General features: G+C 55.6%; 1 protein-coding gene and 1 long non-coding RNA gene across 5 annotated transcripts in view; both read left to right on the forward strand.

Annotated features, from left to right (window-relative positions):
* Positions 1-1,470: 1,470 nt before the first annotated feature.
* Positions 1,471-25,656, forward strand: part of PKNOX1 (PBX/knotted 1 homeobox 1) — a 57,272-nt gene continuing 33,086 nt past the window's right edge. Inside the window, exon 1 of one of the 4 annotated variants that reach the window (XM_086676063.1) lies at positions 1,471-1,604. The gene's annotated coding sequence lies outside the window, so the exon portion shown is untranslated. Of the gene's footprint in view, positions 1,605-23,964; positions 24,333-25,656 lie in introns of those variants that run through there. The other 3 variants (XM_086676061.1, XM_086676064.1, XM_086676062.1) reach the window with 3 other exon arrangements.
* On the forward strand, positions 8,909-9,695 carry LOC147577648 (uncharacterized). The gene is made up of 2 exons (XR_015240490.1): positions 8,909-9,110; positions 9,316-9,695. It is a non-coding gene; the product is annotated as an uncharacterized LOC147577648 (long non-coding RNA).

Genomic DNA, 25,656 nt, shown 5'->3' on the forward strand with positions numbered 1-25,656 from the left:
GTATTGGCTACAGCATTTCAGTGTTTGAGGCGTTTCCTTACATTACATACAATCCAAAATGTTGCTGTTTTGTAGGGACCACAAGCGCAGCCTTCCATGATTCCTTCTTTGTCACGATTGTTATTTAAAGAACCAAATGTGCAGGGCATGAAAACATTATGACCTTTCCTTCTTAGTTTAAATAAACTCCAGGGTAACTAAAAACAAAACTACGAGGAGAACACAAAGTTTCGGACCGGGACCGGGACCGGGACCAGGACGAGGGGGAGGGGGAAGGGAGAGGCCAGGGGTAGTCTGGCGGCCGGTGGGACCGGCACAGCCGCACAGGCCTGCGCCCAGCCGGGCCCACGTGGTGTGAAGTTCTTCCTGCCCCTGTCCTCAAGTCCTCGGTGACTGCTGGGCGAGGGACCCTGCGTTTCCGCTCTGCATTGGGCCCCGCACACTGCCTAGCTGGTCCGGGGTCCCCTCGCCGGCCGCCCTGCGGCGCGGGCCCGGCCACAACCCTCTCTCTGTAAAACGCGGTCCCACCGAGCCACACGGCATTTGGCCCGGGGCCGCGCGCCGTTAGCGGGGCCCGGGCCCAGGCGCCCTCCAGCCACACGTTCGCAGCCCGGGGCTGGCGTGCTCCCCGGGCAGCGCGGGCGCCGGTGCGCGGCCCTGCTCCGAGCCGGGTCTGGGTGGGCACGGCGCTCCCCGCTCGCCGGGACTGTTTCCGCAACAATGAACCCCCCGGCCTGCACGCGGGCAGGCGCTGCCCTTCCGCCCGCGGGGTCTGCGGGCGCCCCGCACCCGACCCCGAAAGCCCACCCCCAACACACACAACTTTCGTGTCCCCCTAAGGGAGGCCACTTCACTCGCACTCCGGCCTGCGCGGGTCGCCAGGGGCGGCGGGGGGGGGGGGGGGGGCGGGGAAACAGGTGGACCCAAGGCGGAACGCGGGAGCAGAAGGGGGCCCCGTCCCCGGGGCAGCGCCCGCGCCCGCGTCCACCCGGGCACCGCACACAAAGGGGCGCGCGCAGGGTGCCCGGCGGCGGGGGCCCACCTGCCGCGGGTCGCGCCCGGAGCGGCCCGCGCCTCCTCCCGCGATGGTTCGGCCCGCCCTCCCCACGGCACTGCGGCGGATGGTTCCGCCCACCCCAGCCCGCTCCACACTCCTCGCCCCTCCCGACGGCCGGCGGAGGGGGCGTGGCGTACGCGCGCGCCAGGCCACGCCCCTCGATGCATAGTCATGAGGCGGCGCTCTGGGCCCGCGCGGCGGGGCGGGCCGCTCCTCGCTCGCCGGCGCGCCCTGCTGCGGGGCGGGGCCCGGCGCGGGCGCGAGGCGGGGGCGGGGCCGGCCGCCGCCCGCCCCCGCCTCGCTCCCCGCCCCCGGTGCGCGGGCCCCGCCCCGCGCCGCCGCCGCGCTGGGGCGGGGCGGGGCCCGGGTGCGGCAGGCCCCGCCCCCTCCCTGAATATTGATGCGGCGCGCGTCGGCGTCGCCCTCCTCCCATTGAGCGAGGCTGTGTCGCGTGGCCCAGCGTCGGCGTGACGGTTGGACGCGGGCGCGGCACTGCGGGTCCCGATTGCTGCAGCCGCTTGTCAGTGTGATGAAGATTGGCACCCAGGTAAGCTGTCACTCAACCGCTCCGCCGCCGCCGCCGCTCCGCCGCCCCGTCCCTATCAATCACGCCGGCCCGCAGGCGCCGCGGCCGCCGCCCCGCCGCCGCCGCCCGGGTCTCCGCGGGCCGCCGCCGCCCGGGAGGGCCGCGCCGGACCCGCCGCCCGGGGCAGGGGGCGGGGAGGGGGCGCGGGTGGGGGAGGGGAGCCGAGGCCGCGGGGAGGGGCGCTGCCCGCCGGGCCGGCGCGGGGGCGCGCCCCGCTTGTTTTTCGGTGTGGGTTGAGGGACGCGGAAATTTCTGGAAGGCGCCGCCGGTGCCGCGCGGGGCCCGCTGCGAGGCGCGCGCTCCTAACCGTCCCTCTCGGAGCGCGGCGCGCGCCCCTGCGCGGGCGGGGGCGCGGGGGCGCGCGGGGGCGGGGCCGGCGGCGGGGGGGGCGCGGGGGCGCGCGCGGGGCGGGGTTGGGGGGGGGGAGGGCGGCCGGGGGGCGCGCTCGCGGGGTCGGGATGGGGGCGCGCGCCCCGCGCTCGGTGCCGCGGCCACCGGGGGTGCTGGGCGGGGCTGGGGGCGGGGGCGGGCGGGGGCAGGCGGGGGTGGCGGTGGGGGCGCCCGCAGGGAGCGGCGCCGGGTGCGAGGGGCGGGGGCGCCGAGCCCCCTGGAGCCCCCTGGAGCCCCCTGGAGCCCCCTGGAGGCGGACGTCGGGGGCGGCCGGGGCGGGCGCCCTCCTGCCCCAGGGCAGGGTGCTCCAGATGTGTGGCTGGTAGTGGTCGGACGGGGGGAAGTGGATGCCTGGAGGTGCGGGGCACGGTGAGGCCGCTCGCTGGCGCTCACATTCCTTCAGCCAGAGATCGTGAGTCACTCGAGAGGAATTAGGAAAAGTTGAGTCTGCCTTATTTCATCGCCGTGGCTGTTGGAGTGCCCCGTTCTGTCGGTGGTCCCCAGACCCCACCAGTGCGGCCCGCGTGCGTGCTGTCGCGTCTGGAGCCGGCTCCGCGTGGCTGGGGGGCGAGGGGGGGGGGAAACCTGTGCACCAGCACACGTGCGTCTGTGGCTTGGATCGCAGACTCGAAAGCACCGGGAGGTGGTCGGCGTGGATAAGGGGAAAGTAGTTACTTGCACTGTAAGAGTTCGCTTTTTGTAACAGCAACTGGGTTTTGTTTTTTTTTCCCCCTTAGGAAGGGAGTACGTTCCACTTCGGGGTGAATAAAATCCTGAGTTTTATTTGGGCGTGAGTTTATGATTTTTTTCTGGCGTATTCTGAAAAAGGAAATATTTAATACATTTATGTAACACATCCTCTTTGGCAAATTATATAATGCTTTGTATGGTACATTCTAAATATTCTCAGGGAGAATTGAAGCGAAAGGGAACCGTTTGCCAGTGCAGTGTTCGGTGATGCACTCAAAGGTAGTTGTGGGCATATTATTTGGAGGGTGGCCGCCGGCCTCAAATCTGCCTTTCATGTCTTTAGTTTATTGAGGTGGAGAGCGATCTGGGGATCATCTAGAATATTTGGTTGAGTCCACAGTGCACCATTGCAGGACGTCACTTAACCGGGTGCATTCTTAGGCAGAAGTAGGATGCTTCCCGCTTCAGAGATTTAAAAGTGGAAATTGGAATTGATGAGATGTGTGGGTGAAAACGGACTTGAGAGATTAACATTCAGCGTTTAAGATTTCAGTGTCAGCGGGTTGCGTGGTTAAGGATAGGAATACGGACACATTTTGTTGGATCTTGACCACTGGTTTCCACACATTTGCATTTCTGTGTAGCACATTGTAACTTTCCCCGAAAGTAACAACATAAGAACTCTGCATTTGAATAGTAACATTGTAGCTGTGACTTTCACTTTTGTTGCAAATTGTTGAAGCATTTGAAACTGTTGAGAAGAAACCCTGAAGCCACTGGAGGGGGGGGAGAATGTGCCCTGGGGCCTTTTCTGGGCTTCCCCCCCCCCACCCCCCCCCGGGCTCCTCCTAGAGAAAAGAGGACCCAGAAAGGAGCCCCTATATCATATTGAAATAGTTACCAAGATATTGAACCAAATTGATGCTTGACTTGCTGATGTGCCCTTCGTTGCCTCACTTAGTACCAGGTGGGGCCCCGGCGTTAGTGACTTTCGGAGTAGTCTGGCATTTCTGTAGCAATTCTGGTGCTTTGTGAGCATATCTGTCGTTTCTGTTGGTGGAAAAGACACAGGTGGTGCTAAAACCCCAGGATTTCTTGTCTCTCTTCGTAATTGAGCGGGGGCTAAATTTCAGCCGGGGGGTACTGCAAACGAAGATGTGATGCATTTTCTCACTCAGGTTCACAGACCAAGGTCAGAACCGGTGCACTAGAAGTCAGTTTACCCTAGACCCACCCATAGTAGGACTACGTACGTGTCCTTGTTTTCCTTCCTGAAGTGGCCGCACTGTTGGCAAAGGGGATGGGGAAGTAAGGGTGCGGGAAGGGGACGCCAGGCTTAGCCGTCTGGGGGCGGGGGGGGGGGGCATCCTACGGGCCGGGAGCTGCAGCAGCCACGTGGGGAGTGCCGTCTACACGGGTTGTGCGGGCTCGCAACTGTGATAAGTTACCGTTTTGTCTCGGACGGTGGAAGCACCGTGTAGGGAGAGTTCAGCCTGGAAATTGTTAGAATCAACGCTGAAGGGCCGGGAAGCCTGGCCGTTTGCTGGAAAGGCCTGGCTGCAAAGCCGGGAACTTGAGGCCGCCCCTGCCATAGCAACAGCCGCCCCTTGTGGCGTGTCCGCCCCACCGCTGTTTCTGGAAAGTTCGTGCACAGAAGGCTGTGTGGTGTCACAGCAAACGTGCTGTCTGACAAGGTAGTTGGAAACCAGTGGCTCCAAAGTTCGTTGGTTCTGTGGGAGGCGGGGGCAGGCGTTGAGGGGACACAACAGCTTCCTTCTGTGTGGATTCTGTAGGGAGAAGGTTCTACGGTGTTTTCAAAAATCTTGAAAGCAACTGAGCTCCCAGGTTGCACGCCTGAGAGTCTGGGAGTAAAATTTTGCACTCATCTTAGGGCTGCGAGTCTTCCCTTTAAATGATAGGACCCAGCCGTCTGCCAGGTCAGCCGCCACGGCCTGCCCTGCCTTCTCTGCCTGCACGGTCAGCTGCTCAGCACGGGGCGCTGGTGCGTCTGGGGGGAGGGTGTGATTCCCCGTCACCCGGCAGGCATGTGCCCTCTGGGCCCTCCGTGGCCGAACGAGCACCCCTGTGCAGGTGAGAGGCCGCAGGGCACGCTCCCTGCAGGTGCTGTAATTGTTTGCCAGCTGTGACTGATCCAGAATGAGTGGCTGCTTTGGTCGGGTCCCCAGGTGGCAGGGACCGGGCTGCCCCCAAGCCCAGGGGGCTTAGGGGGTTACACAGGAATAAGGAAAAGAGGAATCTGGCGGGACCCCAGGAAGCGCTAGTGCTGGGCTTTCGGGCTCACAGAAGTACAGCTTGAACTCTGGGTGCGAGTCTGGGCCTTTCTCGGTTCAGCTAGACTGTCGCTCCCCACTGTCTGCCGGCCCTGCACACTGTTGATTGCAAGTTCTCTCCCCACAGCCTGCCCGCCTCCTGCTCTTCCTGTTCCCCAGGGTACATGGGGAGAGTGACCGAGCTCTTTCCCTCTGCCACCTTGCAGGCGCTGCCCCACGGGCTGGGTGCTGCCCCCCCCCCCCACCCCGTCCTTGGGAGGGCTGGGCTCTTGCCTTCCCACAACTGCAGTGGGGCCAGGTCCCTCTAAAGGGACCATGAACTGGTAGGTGCTGTGATGCAGATTCCACCCAGAACAGTCTGGCCAGACTTTTGCAAAAATAATTGCCTTAATGAGAGCTTGGTAAGTTCTCAATATACCTTGTTTTATGTTGTTTGAGATAGTTGATCGAGGTTTTTTTTTTTTTTTTTTTTTGCATTAAAAAATTTACAAATTTAGCTTTGCATGTTTAAAAATTTTTTTAAATATTTATTTTTGAGAAAAAGGGAGAGACAGAGTATGAGTGGAGAGGGAGATCCAGAATCTGAAGCAGGTTCCAGGCTCTGAGCTGTCAGCACAGAGCCCCATGTGGGGCTTGAACCCACAAACCCGGGAGATCATGACCTGAGCCGAAGTCGGACGCTTAACAGACTGATCCCCACCCCCAGGCGCCCAGCTTTGTGTTCTTCTAAAGTGTGTGTTTATGGATACCTCCCCCCAACCCCCCAGGATGTACTTTGGCAGAATTTCTTGCAGCACAAGCACAGACACTTCTGTTACACTGCGGGACCGTTGACCCTCGGGGCCGGACACTTCTGTATCGTGGAGGCTGTCCTGTGCACTGTAGGCTGTCAGCAGCATTCCTGGTCTCTACACACTGGATGCCACTGGGACCCCCACTCCCAGCTGTGACAACCAAAAATGTCTGCAGATATTGCCAATGTCACAAAAGTCACAAATATGGACAGAAGTCACCCCTGGGTGAGAACTGATCTAAAACGGCATTCCCCAAAATGTATATTGTGGAACTTGAGTTTAATGGGCTGTGTGTCCATTTTCATGTATTAGTCAGTTATTTTGTGGTTGAGTTTTCGTCGGTATTATTATGTATCTACCTATATAACTCACATATTTTTCACTTAAAATATTTAGCTAACATCTTCACACAGTTTTGTGATTCTGGTTTTTTTCTTTGAAGTTTATTTACTTTGATAGCAGGGGAGGGGCAAAGAGAGAGGGAGAGAGAGAATCCCAAGCAGGCTCCAGGCTGCCGGCATAGAACCCGACTTGGGGCTCGGACTCATGACCCGTGAGATCATGACCTGATTTAAAATCCTGGGTGGGACGCTTAACCCACTGAGCCACCCAGGAGCCCCCAATTCTCTCTTTTTTTTTTTTCCCCCCCGTGTATTGCTTTATGGCTGTGGCTGGTGTTGTGGAGCCTTTGAGCATTTAGGTTTTGATATTTCCTCTATGTTTCCTCCATCATCCTCTGGCCTACCAAGCTCAGTGCTAGCCAGATGGCAGGGCACTGAGTAGGAGGGGTAACGCCCCTGGGTCCCTTTCTGCGGTGCTCTGTCCTGGAGCATACGGTGCCCCCCCGGGAAAAGGCTTGTCCATGTGAAAGGGTCCTGGCCATGAACAGTTGGGGTTCTTGTTTTTCATAAAACATTAACTCTTTAAAAAAAAAATTTTTTTTTTTAACATTCATTTTTGAGAGAGCGAGCGGGGGAGGGACAGAGAGAGAGGGAGACACAGAATCAGAAGCAGGCTCCAGGCTCTGAGCTGTCAGCACAGAGCCTAAGACCGGGCTCGAACCCACAAACCGTAAGACCATGACCTGAGCCGAAGTCGAACGCTTGACCGACTGAGCCCCCCAGGCGCCCTCATTAATTCTTGATAACAAGTCCATCATGAAAGTTTTGAGTGTGAGGTTTTAATGATGCCAGTGATAGTCACGGTCTGAAAAGCAAAGCCATGGTGTGATTTAAAGTTCTACCACCAGCCCACTAAGACATCGCAGTTCAGAATTTGCTAAAACAGATTCTGATCCCATTAAAACACCTTCATTATTAGAATTTTGCTGTGACTTTAATGGACTTATGTGGATCTTTGGCTTAGAAATGTCTTGTTTTTGTACAGTTTGTTTTAACAGGATTTACTCTGATTAAAAAAAATTTTTTTAAATGTTTTTGTTTATTTTTGAGACAGAGAGAGACAGAACATGAGCAGGGGAGGGGCAGAGAGCGAGGGAGACACAGAGTCTGAAGCAGGCTCCAGGCTCTGAGCTGTCAGTGCAGAGCCCGGCGCGGGGCTTGAACTCACGGACTGTGAGATCACGACCTGAGCTCAAGTTGGACACTTAACCGACTGAGCCACCCAGGCGCCCCTGATTTTATTTGAATGTTAAAGAGGTATCTCCCCAAAACTTGTGTGAAAAATAAAGTGATCTCTTCACAGATGTTTTCTTCAGAATGAGTTATTGACTGAATACCTCCCGGGGGTGGGGGTGGGGGGGATGTGAGCCAGTGTGGAAGACCGTGGACATGGACAGGTGGCCGAGCCGCGCGGTCCCTGAAGACCCCCCCCCCCACACACACACAAAATTAAGATGCCTTGAATTGGAGCGACATACAGTTAGTTTCCTGAAAGAGATCTGGGAAAAGATCTGACAGTTGTCTCGGATTCCTTGAGAGCTTTCTGAGCTTTCTGAATAAATAGGTTTGGTTTGAAAGGGGATCCTCAGTGACACGTTTCTGGAAAATAGTAGTAAGCAGAAAAACGAGCAAAAGGGACTCGCAGTTTGCGAGTGTCTCTGGCTTTGTGACCGTCGCTCCCGGAGACAACAAAGCTAAGGTCCCCCTAGAACGTCTGGTCTCTGTTGGTGGACTCGATCGTGTCCCTCGTGGTCGTTAGTTGCAGCGGCGCACCTGTCCCGCCGAGAGAGTGGACCCTGTAGGACGCGTGGGAGCCGGGGTGGGGGGTGGCGGTGGCGGCCCCTGCCACAGGCCTGTTTGCGGATTAACCGGAAAACGCAAAACACTGGATGTCCCCCAGGCCGCGCTCGCCGCTTTTAGACGGGTCACAAAGAGGACAGCTCGATTTCTGAAGCGTCACATGTGTCTCTTCGGACAGCTGGGCCTTAGGCCAGGGCTGGCAAACGACAGGCCGCTGGCCAAGTGGCCCTGGGGCCGCGCGCTCTGCATTTTGAGGGTCACACGAGAAGAAAGGAGACTGTGTGACAGAGAAGGTGGGTCGCCCGAAAAGCCGAGAGAGCACCACGTGGCCCCCGCGGAACACGTTTGCTGACCTCCCTCAGTTCACGGCCAGACCACGTGGAGGCCGGTCTGGGTGCAGGCGATCGGGTTGCATAACCGTCGGGGAAAGACGAGCGAGGAAAGGGAGGGGGCTGGCTCGCTCCCCGCGGGGGACTGGGCCCTGCTGGGGCCGGTCTGCGACGACGTCACCCTGTGAAAAACCGGCCTGTGTAAATAGCTCCCTGGCCAGAATTAGAATCGCGAAGGCCTCCACGTGACCACGCGCTGGAAGCTAAATCTAGAAGCCTGCTTTCAGGACGAGTTCCTGTCGCTTCTGGGCTCCCTTGTTTTTCTCTCCTTGGCATCTGAGCCCTGGGGAACCTCGCGGCGCTGATGAAGTCAGGAGACGGTGTCGGATTCTCTCTCCTGCCGGCCGCCGCCTGGCCCAGGAGCGCTTGTTCCGAGACCCCTGATGCCCCCGGGGGAGCAAGGAAGGTTCCCTGGTGGGGCGGCGCTCCCGGCGACGGCCCGCCGGGCTCAGGGGCACCGGGCGAGGGGGCACCGGGCGAGGGGGCACCAGGCGAGGGGGCACCGGGCGAGGGGGCCGGGGCCGGGCGCCCTCGCCTCGGTCTGTAGGGCCTCCTGTTTTCCTCCTAGGGTCCCCCCCTGCTTTTTTGTCTTCGCATCTCTTTCAGGGCTGCTTCTTTCGTAAAAGGAGTAAGAAAAGGGACTGAATGATCCCCACCTCTTTTAAGACGGTTGTTTTTCTCCTGGACCCTTTGGCCCTCTGGATATCCTGAGGTCAGCCTGCCTGAGGGTACACACCTGCCCTGTTGTTATTTCGAGGTTGGGTTTCTGTTTCAGTCGTCGCGTCAGCCCAGGACGTCCTCACGTTCCCCGTAACCGTTTTGAACTTTAAAAATCTCTCTCGTTGTGTCTGTTATCTTCCCTGTTTTAAAAAGTTACTCTTTTTTTTTTAAAGATTTTTTTAATGTTTATTTTTGAGAGAGAGGCAGAGTGCGAGCAAGGGAGGGGCAGAGAGAGAGGGAGACACAGAAACCGAAGCAGGCTCCAGGCTCCGAGCTGTCGGCACGGAGCCCGATGTGGGGCTCGAACCCACGAACTGTGAGATCATGACCTGAGCTGAAGTCGGACGCTCAGCCGACTGGGCCACCTGGGCGCCCCTAAAAAATTATTCTATGTGAACTGTTCTCCAAGTGGATAATTCAGTTCATAGAATTTGCATGGAGTGGAATGCACATAGCGGAACGTTCCCAGTATCTGTCTTCCAAGCTTAAGAGAATGTTTTCCTAATGTGATTTTTTTCCGTGTAGGGGATACTACCAAAAGTGATGATTACGGTACAAATAAAACATTTAAATATTTTCCCTTTGTGTATTCTTGACAGGGTGGCATTAAAAGGATCTGAAATCTGTCTAGACTAGTCAGGATAATCAGGTGTTGAAAAGTAGGTATGAACTGTGCTCTGCGATGTGTGATGTGGTTCCTCATTAGAAGGGGGCATCGTGGCACTAATGAGTGTGCAGAGTACTAACTGTCAGTGTAAACGTGGTGTAATCCAGGTTCTGTGGCGTTAACTGGGAATGAAGCATTTACGGCTCAGAGGAACACAGCCACGATAAAGTTTAACCGTTAAATGCCCTGGAATTCATTTTAAGGGGCTAAACCCTGGAAGATGATCCTGGGTGTGTTTGCCTTCCCAGACTGTTGTGTGTGCGCAACCAGCCCTGAGCCTCGAAGGACAAAAAGCCACAGTCCCTGCCGGTACCGAGGGCAGATTCCGGTGTGGGAGTCCGGGGAGCTGGCGCTTCCGTCCTTGGTGGAGTGAGGGCTGTTGGAGAAGCGGGGCCTGTGGGTTAGTGCGGATCGGAGGAAGGGGGAGGGGAAGCGGAGGACTGAGGTAGGGACGTAATTCCCAAAGCGCCCGAGGGAGAGCTTCGCTCAACGGAGAGGAAAGAGGGGCGCCTGGCCGGCTCAGTTGCTGGAACGTGTGATGTTTGATCTCAGGGTTGTGAGTTGGAGCCCCACATTGGGTGTACTTAGACAGGAGCATGGGAAAAAGAAGACGACAAGGAAGCTTACTTGGTTGAGAAACAACTGACCCGAGCTGGCGTGAGGAAGTCTGCAACGTGTCAGTAACTGCAGGTCACGTCAGTGGGTTTAGACCTCCCACGTGATGATGACTCCAGATGTAGGAGAAAAGTGGAAATCTAGCTACATGCTGCATATAAGTGAAGGCTCCTGGGGGGCTCAGTCGATTAAGCGTCTGACTTCGGCTCCGGTCGTGATCTCACGATCCGTGAGTTCGAGCCCCGCGTCGGGCTCTGTGCTGACGGCTCGGAGCCTGGAGCCTGCTTCCGATTCTGTGTCTCCCCCTCTCTGCCTCTCCCCTGCTCTGTCTCTCTCAAAAATAAACATTAAAAAAATACTGTATGTAAGTGATACACCCAGAACACAAGAAGGTAGCAAACAGGGATGGGAATGTATGTGAGTCCTAACGGAACGAAAGCAGGTCTAGTGACTTTGAACCAGACATACTTAGGCTCAAGTTACAGAGCTCTGAGCGTGTCTTGTCACTCCAAGGCACGGTTAATGATCACACACTTAATGTGCCAGTGAAACAGAGTCATACTCTCCAAAACCGGAGAAGCGGACCATTGTACGTGTACAGGGGAAGGCTGTAAAGGGACTGCGAGTTGCAAGCCAAGGACCCAGGAAGAAGAAGGGGTGTGGAGGGGGCTCTTAACCTGGTCCCGGTGACGTTTGGGGCCAGATCATTCTTTGCCACCTGTGCGCCGTAGGGCACTTCACAGAAGCCGTGGCCTGCACTCACTAGACGCCAGTGGCCACCCATCCCCCTCCTTGTGATAGCCAGAGTTCTGGACTTTGCCAAGTGTCCCTGGGGACCCGAAGCATCCCCAGTTGAGAGCCGCTGCTACAAAGGATATAAACGATGTGGTCGCCGGATGTGTACAGGAATTTGTACCCAACAAACGTAAAATATAGATTCTCCTTTTTTCTTTCCCTTTTTATTTTAGAGACAGAGTGTGCTAGTGGTAGAGGGGGAGAGACAATCTTTAAAAACAAAATGTTGGGGCGCCTGGGTGGCTCAGTCGGTTAAGTGTCCGGCTTCAGCTCAGGTCACGATCTCGCGGTCCGTGAGTTCGAGCCCCGCGTCGGGCTCTGGGCTGATGGCTCAGAGCCTGGAGCCTGCTTCTGATTCTGTGTCTCCCTTTCTCTCTCTGCCCCTCCCCTGCTCATGCTCTGTCTCTCTCTGTCTCAAAAAAAAATAAACATTAAAAAAAAAAAAAATGTCGAGGGGAGCCTGGGTGGCTCAGTTGGTTAAACAATGAACGGACTTTGGCTCAGGTCGTGATCTCGTGGTTTGTGAGTTCGAGCCCCACGTCGGGCTGTCTGCTGTCAGCACAGAGCCCACTTTGGATCCTCTGTCCCTCTCTCTCTCTCTGCCCCCTCCTCCGCTCTTTCTCAAAAATAAATAAAAATTTAAAAAATAAAGTTTATTTTTGAGAGTGAGAGAGCGAGAGCACGAGCAGGGATAGAGCGGAGAGAGAGGGAGAGAGAATCCCAAGCAGGCTCCGCACCAGCAGCACAGAGCCCGACACGGGGCTCCAGCCCACGAACCGTGAGATCGTGACCTGAGCCGAAATAAAGAGTCAGACAACTAACTGAGCCACCCAGACGCCCCAAGAGAGAATCTTAAGCAGGCTCCACACTCACGGTAGAGCCCAACATGGGGCTCAGTCCCACGACCCCAGAGTCAGGACCTGAGCCGAAATCAAGAGGCAGACACTCAACCCACTGAGCCACCCAGGTGCCCCAAAATAGAGATTTTCTTCCTTTATGTGGAACATTTAACAAAACTGGCTACATACAGGCCACAAAGAAAAATCCCAAGTGTTCAAAAAGTAAATCCTATAGGCCAGATTCTCAGACCATAATGCAACCTAGTTAGAGCTTAAGAGTGAAAGGGCAGCTAAGAACGTCTCCCCGGCAATGTTAAGAGCCCCCTCATTGTATCCCTTGGGTTAAAGAGGAGATCAGAAACTCCTCTCAGACTCTGTGTAAGGGAATGGCAGAGGGCTGCATACCAAAATCCTAGGATCAGGAAAAACAGTTCTCAGGAGAAAGAAAATGTATGACCTAAATGTGTTAGAGAACAAGAGAAGTAAATGAATTCAGCTTTCAACTCAAGAAACCAGGAGAATAAGAGAAGTCAAAGACAATAGAGGCAAATCTATTTCTGCGTTTTGCAAATCTGATTAAAAAGAAATGAGAGCACAGTACTTTCAAAAGGGATATAACGGCACGTGTGAAGATCTCTAAATAAGAATACACCGCGTACAATTTGATGGCAATAAGTTTGAAGAACTGTGGATGGCCTATGAAGAAGGTATAAGAGACCAGAATTGACCTTGGAGGTAGAAAACCTGTACAGACTAGCAACTTTAGATGAAGTTGAGAAAGTAGCCAAAGATGTATCTGTTTAAAAGGCACTAGGAACCATTGTGTGAGTTAGATCAAAGTTAGTGTTTAAATTGTAGCAACCATCGGTGAAACAAAAATTTGTATGTTATTATGTCACATGGTCAAGGTTTTCAGGGCAAATAAAAGATACACAAATATGAAATTAAAGCTGTTAGGTAAATACCCTGTAATCCCAGATTTGAATTGTAGATATCAGTGTTAACTTGTTTTGAAAAAAAAATTTTTTTTAAGATTTTCTTTTTTTTTTTTTTTTAATGTATATTTTTGAGAGAGAGGGAGGGAGAGTGTGTGCACATATGTGCAAGCAGGGGAGAGGCAGAGAGAGAGCGAGTTGAGAGAAGCTGAAGCAGGCTCCAGGCTCCGAGCTGTCAGTGTGGAGCCTGATGTGGGGCTCGAACCCACGAACCGTGAGATCACGACCTGAGCCAAAATTGGATGCTTAAACAACTGAGCCCCCCAGGCGCCCCTGAAAAATTTTTAATGGGAAAACCTCTCCTGTGTCTCCTGCAGAGGCCTGGACACAGTGGGCACCCAGAGCACCTGGATTGTGGTCTCTACGTATCATTTCTCACCGAAAGGAATCAGAGCCCCTCGAATGAACGGCAAAGTCAGAGTCTGGTGCCGAAAATGGACAAGATGAGCCTGGAGTAGCTTGTCTTACCCGAAAGCAGAAGAGCTGTCGGGAATTCGTAGGGTGTGTTAAGGGCTCTAGGAGGTTACTAAGGGGGCTTGCATTGGCCAAAGATGGGGCCATTTGTAACATCAAAACATAGATGCGTTTATGTAAGGTTGTACTTACTCTCCCTGTTCAAACCACCGAGGTCCTCATGTGCTGCAAACAGCCTCCCCGGTCACCGGTGGAAACCACCGGGGAAGCAGCACGTTATTCTGAAAATTGGCAACCAGAGGGAAAGAAGCAAGCCTTAAGGAAGCCCATCACCGGGGCTGCGGTGAGGAGAGTGGGCTTTGGCGTGGGGCTTGGGAAGAGTGGCCCTGGGAGGAAGATCTGGAGGCGTGGCTGGAGGTCAGGAAGGGGAGACTCGAGGGGGGTCCTTCGCCCCCTCTTCCGTGAGGTGATCGTTTCTGTCAACTTGGTGAATACACGCCAGATGATTCTTCTCCAAAGTGAAATTCCGGAGAATAATCTTTATGGCTGCAGCTGGAGTCTGTGTCACCCCACAGTTTAACCCTCACGTGCTCGTGAGTAGTACCCAGAATCCTTCCCATGCTATCCACGTGCATTTGCTATGTTGTGCATTTCTTCCATGTGTTGGTGAAACATGAGCTAGGAGTTCTGTCCTCTGTAGCCATTGGCGTTGTGGTATTTTGGGGCTGGCGGACTCTCTAGCCCGGGCTGTGGGAGACGTGGCTTCCGCACCTGAGCTCTCCTCTGCTTTGGCTCTGGTTCGTGTTCACGGAACAGCTACACGGGTGGGCAGCATCCCGCGTGACATCCTTGCTTGTCACTGAAAGGCACCCCTGTTCGCCCACGGACCGCCGCCTTCATCCGCTCTCGGCGTTTCCCATTTTGACTGACACCATAATTCGTAGGTTGAATTCACGGCATTAACGAATTAACATTCACATTGTTGCATCCAATTTGTAAGATTGCCCGCTCCCGTACCGATTTCCCTGCGGGTTCTACATCTGTGTTAGACACAGGGTCACTGTGTTCCCAGAGATGACATGTCAACGACACAGCGGGGCTTCAGAGCCACAGAGACCGACCTCAGGGAAGTAGGCAACCTCTGAGGACCCTGCTACGAATGATCTGCAAGAGCGTTCTGCTTAACGACCAGCGTGAAGCCGATCGCCCTGTCGGTGGGGGCAAAACAACCATTTATTTATGCCCGCGGCTGCGTGGGTCGGGAATTTGGAAAGGGTCCAGCGGAAACGGCCTGTCTCCGTCCCACAGTGTTGGGGTCCTCAGCTAGGACGACCCAGGCCCGTGGCGGCATGATGGCTGAGGGCTGGAGTCTTGGGGAGTTTCCTCAAAGCATTTCTACTGCCTTCTCGGGGTTCCAAGTGAGTCACTAAGGTCAGCCCAGATTCAAGAGCAGGGGACAGAACCCCACACTCATCGGGAGGAATCAGTGAATTTGGGGATGTGTTTTAAAAGGGCCTCACGTAGGGGCACCTGGGTGGCTGGGTCGGTGAAGCATCAGACTTCGGCTCAGGTCACGATCTCACGGCTCACGGGTTTGAGCCCCGTGTCGGGCTCTGTGCTGACAGGAGGCTGGAGCCTGCTTTGGATTCTGTGTCTCCCTCTCTGTCTACCCCTCCCCTGCACGCACTGTCTCTCTGTAAAAAATAAATAAACATTAAAAAAAAAAAGTGCTTCACATAGGTCTAGGGGCTCCAGTGGCTCAGTTGGTTAAGTGTCCAACTTTGGCTCTCATGGTCACGATCTCACGGTCCGTGGGTTTGAGCCCCGCATCGGGCTCTGTGCCGACAGCTCCGAGCCTGGAGCCTGCTCGGGATTCTGTGTCTCCCTCTCTCTCTGCCCCTCCCCCGCTCACATTCTGTCTCTCCCTCAAAGATAAACAAACATTAAAAAATAAAACAGTGCCTCACATAGGCCTCAACACAGAGCAGACTCGAGATGACGTTTCTCCTCTCGGTTTCCCTTGTCGTCTTGGTACAAAATGAGTGGCGAGCTTCTGAGAACGAGTTCTCCGCGCGTGTGTGCGCTGGCACGGGCTGCACGAGTAGGACCGTCGCGCGGAGGCTCGAGCCCCGTTCTTGCAGCCGTGTGCAGAGTTGCTCTTTCGGTGCTTCTGCGGCGACCGGCTCGGTCGCCAAGGGGCCACGTGCCGGGGCCGGACGGGAGAGCGTGCCGCTGGCGTGCGCCCTGTGCGTGTGCACGGGCACCTGGACGGCGGCCCCTTTCACCAGCACCTTGCAGGACTTGAGCGAGTTCCGGGATTTTTGTAAAAGCGTCAAAGCCGCAAAGCTCTGTGCCTTCTGGGGGGTGCTTTTTCTTCCGGCCCCGGCAAGTCTGATGTCTTACCGCTTCTGTTCCGCTGGCCTGTGTGTTTGCACGTTCTGCTGTTGCTGTGGCCGAGTAGGGTATTCCGACAGTTGGTGTTTCTCAGACCTCTTAAGGGTAGTACAGCTACTCGCGGACTTTCATTCTGCACGCGTGTGAGAACAGGTCCCTTGAGTTTCTGAAAGGCACCGCGAATCTTGGCTGGGATACCGACGTGTTCCAAGAACAGTGAGCAGACTCTCCGCGAGCTATTGGAAGGAAAGCCGCTGGCCAAGTGGGCGGCTGCAAGGTTAGCCTGCGCACTCCGGGCGTGCTTCCTTCCCGTCCAGCGGCCCACCAGGAGGCACAAGGACAGTGAGGTACTTTGGGCAGCGCGAGGGGAAAACGTGAGCTACTTAGGAGTCAGCCTCCCCAAGAGTCCAGAAGACCTCCACAGAGACCGTCAAACATCATAAGAGATGTGCTCCTGGATGGGGTGACCTGGTGCTTGAGAGACGTCTCTTCTCCCCACGTTGACCCGTAGATACCCGCTTGACACAGTTGTCAGGTGGTTTCTTGACAGCCAGGACCTTCCACCCCCAGCACTCAGAGCAGAGCCTGGCACCGAGAAGAGCTCCGGGAAATATTTGCGGACGGAAGGAAGGGCACTGTCAAGTGCACAGCAAACGTGTGCCCTGCCTTCCCGTCGGACGGGTTGCTGGGAGCCCTTTCCAGGCTGCTCTGGGATGTAACCATCCTGTTGATGATCGATGATGGGTGACTGTAGTTGATTTCACCATCCCTTGGGAGGACATGAAGGTTCTGTTTCCATCTTTTGTTTTTAATTTTATTTTTAACTTTTTAAAATTTACATCCAAGTTAGTCAGCATCTAGCGCAACAATGATTTCAGGAGTAGATTCCAGTGGTTCATCCCCTACGTATAACACCCAGTGCTCATCCCAAGTGTCCTCCTTGATGTCCCTTGCCCATTTAGCCCGTCCCGCTCCCACAGCCCTTCCAGCTACCCTCAGTTTGTTCTCTGTATTTAAGAGTCTCTTCTGTTTTGTCCCCCTCCCTATTTTTATATTATTTTTGTATCCCTTCCCTTCTATTCACCTGTTTTGTCTCTTAAAGTCCTCATATGAGTGAAGTCATACGATATTTGTCTTTCTCTGACTAATTTCGCTTAGCATAATACCCTCCAGTTCCATCCACGTAGTTGCAAATGGCAAGATCTCATTCTTTTTGATTGCCGAGTAATACTCCATTGAATATATATACCACATCTTCTTTATCCGTTCATCCATCGATCAATGGACATTTGGGCTCTTTCCATACTCTGGCTATTGTTGATAGTGCTGCTATAAACATGGGGGTGCATGTGTCCCTTTGAAATAGCACACCTGTATCCCGGGGATAAATGCCTAGTAGTGCAATTGCTGGGTCGTAGGGTAGATCTGTTTTTAGTTTTTTGAGGCACCTCTGTACCGTTTCCCAGAGTGGCTGCACCAGCTTGCATTCCCAGTGTTTCCATTTTTTATTAAGGTGGCTTAAAAACATTGTCAGCATCTAGCATTTCTTGCTCTAAGTTTTGAATGCCCTTTGAAATGAGGCTTTTCAGCATTGAAAAGATTATTTGAGGTTAATTTTTTAAAGTTTTTATTTATTTATTTTGAAAGTGAAAAAGCATGAGCAGGGGAGGGGCAGAGAGAGAGGAGAATCCCAAGCAGGCTCTGCACTGTCAGCACAGAGGCTCGAACTCACGAACCACGAGATCATGACCTGAGCCAAGGTTGGATGCTTAACCTGATTGAGCCTTTAACTTCCCTTGTACGTTCTGAGCCATCGTTTTCATTCTTGTTTTTTTTTTTTTTTAAGCTTATTTATTTGAGAGAGAGAGAGAAAGAAAGCAAGGGAGGGGCAGAGGGAGGGAGAGAGAGAGAGAGAGACAGAGAGAGAGAGAGATTCTTAAGCAGTCTCCACACCCAATGCGGAGCCCAACGCAAGGCTCAATCCCACAAACCCTGAGATCATGATCGGAGCTGAAGTCGAGGGGTGCTCAACCGACCGAGCCTCCCAGGCGCCCCTGTGGTGTTAAGTGTACTGGATTTAATTGTCATTTTAGGCACAGGGAATATCTGACCAAACAAGTAAAACTTTTTCAAGTAGGTCTAATAATTTAAAGTTACCTATGTAGTGAATGTCAAGTTCTTTCCAAACCTGGCTGTCCGGAAGTGAGCTTTGTGGAGTGAGGAACTTGACTTTGCTCCCTGCTGTATTCCCAGTGGCTACAAGAGTGCCCAGCAATCCATGTGCTTGCGTAGATCAAGAATGTTCCCGGGGCGCCTGGGTGGCTCAGTCAGTTGAGCGTCCGACTTCAGCTCAGGTCATGATCTCGCAGGTCGTGAGTTAGAGCCCCACGTCGGGCTCTGTGATGACAGCTCAGAGCCTGGAGCCTGCTTCGGATTCTGTGTCTCTCTCTCTCTCTGCCCCTCCCCTGTTCAGTCTCTCCTTCAAAAATAAATGGTAAAAAATATTAAAGAATGTTGATAATCCCTATAAATGTCTCTTTTATACCTTTTCAATAAAGTAAAAAAGAAAAATTGTGTCTAAAATTAGAAGCTTAATTATACATTTGTATTGGAGTCCTGGCTACTATGTAACATTAATTTGCCAAATTTTCTTAAATACTACAAACACCCTAAAGGTCAAATACATAGTTTATTCTGAGACTTAACATAAAAATATTCAAATCTAAATCTTCCACAGGCCTCACGGCCACCTCCCTGGCAGTAACTGAGTCTCCCAGCCTGGCAGGGGCTCCCCTGTGGGACCCACATCGGCGGGGGGTGGGGGGGGGGGAAGAGGGGGTTGTGGCTTGGATGCCAGGGGACAGGCTACAGCCCTGTTAGGGCCTGCCCTCTACCCCCCACCCCCTGTCTTCGCTTCTGGCCTCTGCAGACCTCCCAGCCCGCAGGACCCTTCCCAGACCCATCCACAGAGGACTTCAACACTCGGTGGGATTCAACGAATCTGTTTATACCTGTTCTTTTCTGAAAGACTAAACCCCTTCATCCCGTCAGCCTGGATGGGAATGTGTGCAAACACGAAAATGCTTCCCTGTGGATTTGGGCCACGTTGCGTGTTGTGCAGCATTTACACCGTGTTGAGAAGAGTGTACCGTGTTCTGTGGCCAACTGTGCACGTGGTCAGGTTTCTCTGCACACCAGTCACACGGCTCGGGAGGCTCAGGACCCCTTTGGGCCCCGGGTTTCATTCATCTTTGCCAACATAGTGTAGCACTCTTGTTTTAAATTTAAATCGCTAGATGAAAAAGGATTATTCGTTGAGAGATTGTATCTCTTTCGTGACTAGTGAGTTGTAATATTTCTGTACGTGAGAATCAGAAGGCTGTGTTTTCCTCATTTGTCTTAGTCCGGCCAGATCTCTTGAGCGGGCACCAAAGTGACAGCTTCAGTACGTGACGTGTCCTTTTTTTATGGGATGAAATTTCCAGAAATAGACCAGGCAAAGCTATTCCAACGGCTCAGCGCCACGATATCATACGTACGTTGGGCTGGCCATTCTTCAACTTGGATTTTGGAGCTCTGTGCGTTAAGGAGTTAAGGCAGTGTTGAGTGTGAACCTAATAGGAACTTCCCTTTCTGTGTAATGGAGGGAAGAAATAGGGATTCGTCGATTGTTTCTAAATCTCCGGCTAGCCTTGGTTTCTGCAAAATGCCTAGCAAAACCAGCTTTTGATAAAAAGGAGCCTTGCTGACTGTCCGTCCTGGGGTTGGATGCTTTAGTTATTTCGCGGGTAATGACAGCTTTCACTTGGGCACTCAGACTCCGTCCTGGGCCTGGCACGGCCGGCCGCAGAGCCGGCTTGCAGCCAGCAGACTGGCCCCTCCTGAACCACCGAGGCCTGAAGTCTGCTGGGGCTGTTGGCCTGCCCGCGTGCAGGTGCCAGTCGGCCCCGCTGCCCGGGGGTGGTGGGGCATTTTGCTGGGGAGTGGAATTTGGAAGGGGGCTCCGAAAATTATGAGCAACACGTTGGCACGAGGCTCCCGCCCCGCGTCCGAGGCCGCTTGCAACCTCTTGGGCAAATGGCGCCACCTGCTGGCACCTTCCTGCAACCCTGTGGTGTCCTGTCCCGTGGGTGACCTGTGGGTGACCTTGCTACTCTGCCCCGCCCCTGGTTTCACCCAGCAGTGTGTCAGTCGGAGAGAGTGACCCTTTGTGAACAATTCCTTGCATAGGGGCGCCTGGGGGGCTCAGTCGGTGAAGCGTCCCATCATGATCTCGGCCCAGGTCGGGATCTCACGATTTGTGGGTTCGGGCCCTGCATCAGGCTCCTCGAGCACAGTATGCAGCCTGCTTGGGATTCTCTCTCCCCCTCTCTCTCTGCCCCCTCCCTCGCTGCCCCCTCCCTCGCTTGTTCCTGCTCTCTCTCTCCTTCTCTCTCTCTTTCTCTCTCAAAATGAAGAAATTAAAAAAAGTTCCTTGCATAGTATTCTACTGTAGAGCACGTATTTTCAAAGCTTTTGGGACAAATTCCCAATTTTCCCTTTAGACTGGCTGTACTAATATCAGACATTGTAGTCTTAACAAGGTCTGATAGAAGGACTGTAAATCTGGATGGTTTTGAAATAAAATTCTGACTTTCCCCCAGTATTTGTTATGGACGTTTTTTCATTTTCTTAACTGACTAGGCTCCAGACCCAGCGCAGAGCCCGACACGGGGCTCGAACTCGATGACCCTGAGATCAAGAGCTGAGCTGAGCTCAAGACTCCCGACGCTTAACCGACTGAGCCGCCCCGGTGCCCCTGTTTTGAAACCAAAGGGCTGAACGAATGGCAGGGGGATCCCTCGCCACCTGGATTCATCAGTTGTTGACTCTGGCCACAGCGTGTTTGGCCGCATGGGAGCGCCTGGTGACCATTCAGAGGTGTGGGTCTCGTGACCACACCCCTAAGCATCGCAGCCCTTGCTGACAGGTGCTTCCTGGGAAGAGCAGCACCGCCATGTGGGCAGCAGCCCTGTCTCCAGGGTCGGCTCCCGTCCGCCCCGTGCGGCCCCCCAGAGCCCCTCCGTCGCCTCTCACGGCTTTCGTCATGTGTTCAATTGGTTGTTGCTCCTCAGTCTCTTTGAGCCTCGAACAGTCCCTCATCCTTTTTATAACCCTACAAGTGTTAAACTGAAAGACGAAATTTTTTTTAATGTTTATTTATTTTCGAGACAGAGACACAGCAAGAGCGGGGGAGGGGCAGAGAGAGGGAGACACAGAATCGGAAGCAGGCTCCAGGCTCCGAGCTGTCCCCACAGGGCCCGACGCGGGGCCCAAACCCACAAACTGTGAGATCATGACCTGAGTTGAAGTTGGACGCTTAACTCACTGAGCCACCCGGGCGCCCCTACGAGTGTTAAACTTAAAAACTTCTTACTTTAGGGGCGCCTGGGTGGCGCAGTCGGTTAAGCGTCCGACTTCAGCCAGGTCACGATCTCGCGGTCCGGGAGTTCGAGCCCCGCGTCGGGCTCTGGGCTGATGGCTCAGAGCCTGGAGCCTGTTTCCGATTCTGTGTCTCCCTCTCTCTCTGCCCCTCCCCCGTTCGTGCTCTGTCTCTCTCTGTCCCAAAAATAAATAAACGTTGAAAAAAAAAACCAAAAAACAAAAAACTTCTTACTTTGAATCTCAGTCTTGCAGAGACGTTGCAAAAACTGTACCGACTTGCCACGTGCCTTCCCCAGTGTTCACATTTTACCAAACGTATGCCCACTCTCTCCACCTCTCTTTCACTGTGTGTGCGTGCACACGTGTGCATATACACATACACACGTATGTGTGTGCGTACATTTGAGAGAGTAAGTTGTAGATGTGATGCCCCCCAGTATTTCCATATGCATCCCAAAGCAAGGATGCTGTCTTCATTAACCACAGCACAGTTACCAAAATCAGGAAAGTGACTGGTAAAATACTCTTACCTGCTCTGACTTTGTGTAAACTTGGCCGGCTGTCTCACGAATGAGCGACTGTCTCGCTACCGGCAAAAAGGAAAGAGCATTTGGGGGGCCCAGGCCCCCGTTGAGGACCACACACACCTGTCGCTTCACTTACTGGAGAAGTCTATCGGCCTCTTGCACGTTCCCGCTTTGGAAGCTTACGGGCCAGTCACTTCGTAGATTGCCCCTCAGTTTCGGATGGTGAGCGCAGCCTCGCGATCGGGCAGGACTCCTCCCACGTCTTAGGTGTCCTTCTCGGGAGGGCTGTGATGTTCCTTTGTCTCCTTACTGATCATCGGAATGTTCACCGTCTGGTTACATGTTGTCTGCCGGGTGTCTTCACTGCGAAGCTACTGTTTTCCCGTAATCAGTGGTACGTTAGGGCAGGTGTGCTGACATCAGGTGCGTTTCCTCTTCGGGGCCTCGTACGGGCCTCCCCGAGGAGTCCCGCCTGAGGCTCGGGTTACTGTGCCTGTTGCCAGCGCGATGGCATTGCATCCGCCCCTACCTACTGGATGGACCGCGCTATAATTCAGAGCTGTGCCTTCCCCCACTTTGTCCTTCGTTTACGTGCGCGTATCAACACGGACGGCTTTGGGCAGCGTCGACGTTTTCACAGTGCTTGTTCTTGGGGCGCGTGAGCACGGAAGGTCTTCCTGCTTCTTTGAGTCACCTCCGATTTCCTGTGAAAGCTTCCTCTAGTTTTCAGAGTCAGGCCTTTCGCCTCTTTGGTTAGGTTTATTCCTGAGTACCTCATTGGACTCACCGATGGTTGTTTTACTCCGAGTACTGTCATACCCCGTCGCCCGTTGTCACACGTTTGACCCGTGAGAGCTTCTGCAAGCTGCTTTGACTCCTTCTGGCGTGTCCCCGTAATTTTTGAGCACAGGCTCCGGGTCACCTTGTGCCTTTCCTGCCCCAGCCCTGGGATCACGTCAGCCACTGCTCTCTGGAGCCCCGATTCTTTGTTCTGGGGAGTGACATTTATCACCCAGGGTCTGGGTGGTACCGGGTGTCGCTGCTTCTCCACCCTCTTGGGGGACAGGGCTGAAGCAGGTGCACACGTGTGTGTGTGTGTGTGTGTGTGTGTGTGTGTGTGTGTGTGTGTGTGTGTTGAACGCACGGGAACTCACACCGACAGCTCCACTTCCGTTCCAGCAGGGCGGGGTCCCCCCGAGCCGTTCCCTGTCTGTGTTTGGGGCCCCTTCTCTGTCACCGACCGTCCTGTGCTTATTCCCCGTGTATTCGTGTGTCTTCCCAGTCTCACGAAGCATCTGCCTGTTTATCAAACCCAAGGAAGTGTACCTTTTAAGTCAGGAAGTCAGTGGGGTGTTGCAGGAAGAGGCTCGTCCATCCGCTGTGTCGTGGCTCCGTGCCCGAGGGGGGGCGGCCTCCTCCTGGCCCAGTGAGGGAGGGCGCTTCCAGAGCTGAGGGCAGGGCGCCGCCGGCCTGTGCGGGGAGTGCCGTGGGTGGAAGCAGGGCCGCCCCGCGTCCTCGCCGCTGAACGTCCCTTCTGTTCGTCCCTTCTGTTCGAGAGGAGCGGGCGGCGCAGGGACGCAGGGCCTCGGATCGGCGCCACTTCCTGTGCCCGAGTCCCCGTGGGCGGCGCACCGAGGGCCCCGTGTTCACCTGCACGCGCGGCGGGGCTCGCCCAGGGAGGACCCTCCGATGGAGCTGGGAGCCCACGCGGGGCCCGCACCCTCTTTTGGGAGTACGGTGTGCCTGCATAAAAGCCAGGGGCTGTTCTGATGCCGTCCCGTGGACGCGTACGTGCAGGCCTCCCGACACGGCTGGCCTCGGACTGTGATGGAGGGCTGTGGGGCGCCGTACCGCGTCCTGGCGGACGTGCCTCGGTGACGTTTGACGGAGGCCGCTCCCGGCTCAGCCTCGCGGCCGGCCTGGGGGGCGACGCGTCCGCGGAGAGGAGGGTGGTGTCGCTTTCAGGTTAGCTATTCTTTAGACGGACGGTTTGCGGACCACTCCTTCTCCACAGTGAATAGCGTCAGACACGTCCAGACGGCTGGGGGGGGCTGCCTCCCTCCCCGCTGTGGCTGCACAGCTCCGAGAAGACGGGGACCCGGGCCGGGCCGTGCTGGCCCCGACACCCGCCGGCCGAGTCTCCCTCGCCGCGTGCGTGTGGGGATGCGTGAAACCACAGACGTGGAGGAGGCCCCGACACGGACGCGCGTTTCCGCACGGCCTCACCCGATGTCTCCGCGGCCGGGAGGGTGAAGCCGTGTGACCAGGAGGTTACTCGCCACGTCTGCCCCGTCCTGCAGGTGTTCCCTAGGGAGGGTGGCTCTGGCGTCGACTGTCTGTCTGGCGGGAAGTGCGCTGAGGACGTGGACCCCCCCAGAGCTGTTCTTTGAGCCTCCGTCGGAGCAGCCGCGAGCTGCTCTCGTTCCGGCGGCCACGGAAGTAACGGTGACAGGAGAAAGGGCTCAAAAGCGCAGCGAGGACACGTGGGTGTCGGGGCCCGCGGAGCTGGGGTGACTCGCGTGTCCAACGCGCGCCCCGTCAACGGTGAGCGCTTCGGGGCGGGGCCAGACGCCGTGCCGGTCGTGGGGGACGCGGCAGGACGGGGCCCTCGCCGGCCCTTACCGTGTGGTGGGAGCAACCACGAGGCGCCGCGGGGCCGAGCCCGGGGTGGACGGCGGGCCCCCGGAGAGCTGCGCACGGCAGGCGAGGGCGAGGGCGAGGCACTGGCAGGGCCGCCTGGGGACGGTGACGTGGTGACGGGGCGCGTGCGGGCACCGGCCAGGCCCCCAGGAGGCCGGAGCGCGGGGCAGAAGTGCGCGGGGGGAGCACCGTGCGGCCTGAGGACGAGGCAGGTGCTCCCTGACATGGACACAGCTCCGAGTAGGGGACGGCTGGCCAGGGACTTGCCCTTCAGGGGGGTTTTCACCAGGACTGCATTTCTGAAAGGTGGACTCTGGAGAGGAGGAGGGGGAAGGCCAGAGGTTCACCTGAGCCCTGCCGGTGATCAAGGTTGGGGCCAGCGGCCTGGGGTGGAGGGGGAGGCGAGAGTCCAGGAGGAGGGCCAGCCTTTGGTCAAGGCACAGACGGTTGGGAGGCGCTCAGTGACAGGTGTGCCCGTGTCTCAGGATCAGGGGTGCCAGGGGCACAGAGGGCAACTTCAGCGGCAGCTCCACAAGAGTTCCTGGTCTAGCCGTGGGCTTGCCACATCCCGCCCTTCTCTCCTGCCCTCCCCGGCCCACGGACACACCCCTGCAGGTCCCGGTGGTGGTGGCCGTGCTCAGGTGCTCAGCTGCGATGACAGGGCCGACGCCCCTTACCCCACCCACCTCTTCCACGATGTCAGCCGCACCCCTTGGTTCTGCTCTTGTCCCGCTGGCCGCGGCTCCCATTCTGGGCTGGTGCCCCACATTCCCACCCCGTCCACCCTGGGCGGACTCACCCAATCTGGGGGGCTCTCCAGCCTGCCTCGGCGTCCTGCCGAAACAAAGTCCCACCACCCGGGTAGATGAAAGCCACAGAAACGTATTTTCTTGCAGCTCTGAAATCAACCTGCAATCTGAAGGCTCCAGGGGAGGGTCCCTCCTGCCTCTTTCAGCTCCTGGTGGCCCCAGGCATTCTTGGCTTGTGGCCGTGTCCCTCCAGTGTCACCCTGTCTTCACGTGGTGTCCCCTCCGTATGCCCTGGGTCTTGTTCTCCCCACTCCCACCCTTCAAGGGCACAGTCACTGGATTTAGGGCTCCCCTAAATCCGGGATGATCTCCTCTGAAGATCCTTCACATAATTCCATACATAAGGACCCTATTTCCTAGAGAAGGTCCCATTCGCAGGGCCCCGGGGCTGGGATTTGGCCATCTCCTGGAGGACGCTG

This window comes from Puma concolor, chromosome C2, assembly GCF_028749965.1.
Source record: "Puma concolor isolate L17-30 chromosome C2, mPumCon1.1.hap2, whole genome shotgun sequence".
Taxonomy (NCBI): domain Eukaryota; kingdom Metazoa; phylum Chordata; class Mammalia; order Carnivora; family Felidae; genus Puma; species Puma concolor.